The sequence below is a fragment of the Macrobrachium nipponense genome, chromosome 4 (assembly GCF_015104395.2).
Source record: "Macrobrachium nipponense isolate FS-2020 chromosome 4, ASM1510439v2, whole genome shotgun sequence".
In the NCBI taxonomy this organism is placed as follows: domain Eukaryota; kingdom Metazoa; phylum Arthropoda; class Malacostraca; order Decapoda; family Palaemonidae; genus Macrobrachium; species Macrobrachium nipponense.
Window position 1 is genome coordinate 104,866,228 of NC_061100.1, and position 3,783 is coordinate 104,870,010.

The following is a 3,783-nucleotide window of genomic DNA, read 5'->3' on the forward strand; positions in this document are numbered from 1 at the left end:
TTTTTTTCCTTTTTAGTTTCCTGCAAAAGGGAATAAATGAGATGGGTATTTGTATGTCAGTCCGCACTTTCTCAATCCGTCCTCAGATCTTAAGAACTACAATGGCTAGAGGGCTGCAAATTGGTATGTGGGTCATCCACCCTCCAACCATCAAACATACCAAATTGCAGCCCTCTAGCATCAGTTTTTTTCATTTCATTTAAGGTTAAAGTTAGCCATCATCGTGCGTCCAGCACCGCTGTAGGTGCCAACACAGGCTACCACCTGGCTTAGCTGAAAGTTTTATTGGTCCTGGCTGAGAGTTTCATACGCTGTACAGAAAACTTGATTGCGTCGAAGAGTCCTCGACGCAGTTTTTAGTTTTTATTCTTTTATTTTATTTTATTTTATTTTTATTTATTTATCTATTTTTTGAGAAGCATTATAACGATGAAACACTTGAAAGGATAAAGCTTAAATGAGCATTAATCCTTCCGGTTTCTGTGTCTTCTTTGTTACGTCAAAGTTCATTCGATCATTGTTTTCTTTTGTAAGGGAAAATCCGCGATAGAACGCTCAAACAATTGTTCAGAGAGAGAGAGAGAGAGAGAGAGAGAGAGACCTTACATTACAGACCTTACATCTTGTTCGGGTTGCCCCAGGTCCCTCAGTGTGAGGCACCTCTAATGTCTACCAGAGAGTTGCTAGTGCATCTTCCGGTATATTTTGCATCCTCCAATCTTAGATTGTCTGGGATGCAGTTTAGATATTTGTCTAGCTTATTCTTAAACACATCTACGCTCACTTCTGATATATTCCTCAGATGAGCTGGCAACGCATTGAATAGACGCTGCATTGTCGATGTTGGTGCGTAGTGGATTAATGTCCTGTGTGTTCCCCTTATTTTTCCTGGTATAGTTTTGGGAACTATTAATCTACCTCTGCTTGCTCTTTCTGATATTTTTAGCTCCATGATGTTTTCGGCAATTCCTTCTATATTTTTCCATGCCTGAATTATCATGTAGCATTCTCTTCTCCTTTCTAGACTATATAATTTTAAGGATTGTAGTCTTTCCCAGTAGTCAAGATCCTTAACTCCTTCTATTCTAGCTGTAAAGGACCTTTGTACACTCTCTATTTGTGCAATATCCTTTTGATAGTGTGGTTACCATATCATATTGCAATATTCAAGTGGACTACGAACATACGTTTTATAAAGCATAATCATGTGTTCAACTTCTCTTGTTTTGAAATGCCGTAACAACATTCCAATTTTTGCTTTTCATTTTGCCAATGGAATTGCTTTTTGATCATTGCATAATATGTTCCTATTCAACATCACACCAAGGTCTTTAACTACTTCCTTATTTGTGATTGTCTCATTATTAGGTCCCCTATATGCATATAGCTTTCCTTCTCTGACTCCATAATCTATTGATTCAAATTTATCAGAGTTAAATACCATCCTATTTACCTCTGCCCAATCATATACTTTGTTAAGGTCTCTTTGTAGCGTGTTCCTATCTTCATCACAAGTAATTTCTCTACTTATTCTTGTGTCCTTGGCGAAACTACTCGCTACCGAGTCCTTAACATTACTGTCTATGTCTGCAATCATAATAACAAACAGTAATGCAGCTAACACCATAACTTGTGGCACATCGGATATTACCATACCTTCATCCGATTTCTCATCATTTGCAATAACTATCTGTTTTCTGTTGTGTAAAAATTCTTTTAACCATCTTCCTACTTTGTCCACTATAATATGGTTTCTAATTTTCTTCGATAATATATTATGATATATCTTGTCAAAAGCTTTTGCAAAGTCTAGATAAACCATATCTGTTTCATTTCCGTTTTTCATATTTTTGTATATGTTCTCACGGTGGACTAACAATTGGGTTTGTGTACTTTTTCCGGGTACAAAACCATGTTGTCCTATATTAAACAAATTATTTTTTATTAAATTTTGCATAATATTTTTCTTCATTACCCTTTCATACACTTTCATAATATGTGATGTTAGACCCACAGGGCTGTAATTACTTGCCTCTAGTCTTGATCCATTTTTGAAATTAGGGGTAATATATGCTAATTTGTGCTCATCATAAATTTTGCCTGTATCTACACTTTGTCTTAATAATATTGCAAGTGGTTTTGCGATAGAATGGACTAATTTCTTTAACAAAATAGCAGGGACACCATCAGGCCCAGCTGCAGCTCTATTCTTAATTTCATGATTAGCCTGCACAATATTGGCTTCATTAATATCTATGTCTGGTAAATAATTCACTATTTTCGTCCCTTATTTCTGTATCCTTATCTTCATTATCAATTCTAGGGGTAAATTCTCTCTTATATCTTTCTGCCAATATGTTGCATATTTCCTTTTTTTCATTCGTTAATCTCCCTTCAATTCTTAGAGGGCCTATTTATATTCTTCTTTTATTCATCTTTTTTGCATACGAGTACAATAGTTTGGGGTTTTGCTTGATATTTACTAGGGTTTTTTCTTCTAAGTCCCGTTTTTCATTTTCTTTTGATTGTATAATCTTTTGTTCTGCATTTTCTATCTTACTTTATAGTTCGATCACTTTCCATGCATTTTTTCCTTTTGCAAGACCTTTTTTCCACTTTCTGATTTTCTGGTATGCATGACTGATATTTACTTTTCTTCTTCGGTATATATTTATCCACTATTTTTTTTAATATTTTATATAATATCTCCGTATTTACCTGTATATCATCACTTACGAAAATGTTATCCCAATTTTTTGTTTAATTCTTCATTTATTTTTACGAAAGAGAGATCTATCAAAACATCTTTTTCGTGTTTTCAGAACCACTCCATTTGAGATCAAAGTGTCTTTATCAATTAGATTATTTATTAACATGAATAAAAGTCTATGTTTTTGTCTTTAACAATAATGGAAAATTGCTTTTCCTTTTTTAGGGGGATTAGTTAGGAAGATATGAACTATTTACACGTTTATTGCGAAATTGAGGTGAGAATATAGTTCAAATTTTATCATTATTATTATAGGTGTCAGTGGTTAGATAGCTTTATGATTTTTTTGTCGTCTGAATTGGACATGAACGTGACTTTGGCAACACAGAACCACTATCCACTTTAGAAATGGAAAAACATTATATGAGAACCATTACATAAACAGTTCTGAATAAGGAAAGCTAAATCTCTATTCAAACTGAATGAAGGTTTGATGACACTGTCAGTAATTAAGTGAAGTTCCAGAAGAAATTAACGAATATAAACAGGTCTTCCTAATAGGAAAGTAGGATTGTAATATATCACTTATTACCATCCCTAATATAGGTGACAAAGAAAGATGAAATAAATAAAAATATGTTAACTGGATTTTGTGCCAATCGATTTAAATGGTCCTTTTATGTTTTGTGACGGTATGTGAATTGTTGGATTATATTTGGGTAATTAGTTTAAAGACTTGATGTCTTTCTCAAGAGTTTGTCAATAATGACTTTTTAGTTATCAGTGAAAGAAAACTGTTGAAATGTCTTTGTTTGTCCGGCCGCACTTTTTCTATCCGTCCTTAAATCTTAAAAAAAACTACTGAGGCTAGATGGCTGGAAATTGGTATGTTGATCATCCGCCCTCCAAGCATCAAACATACCAAATCGCAGCCTTCTAGCCTCGGTAGTTTTAATTTTATTCAAATAAGGGCAGGCCACCACCGGGCCGTGGGTGAAAGTTTCATGGGGCGTGGCTCATTCAGCATCATACGCTGCACAGAAAAATCGATCGAGCCGAAGAATCTTTGGCGC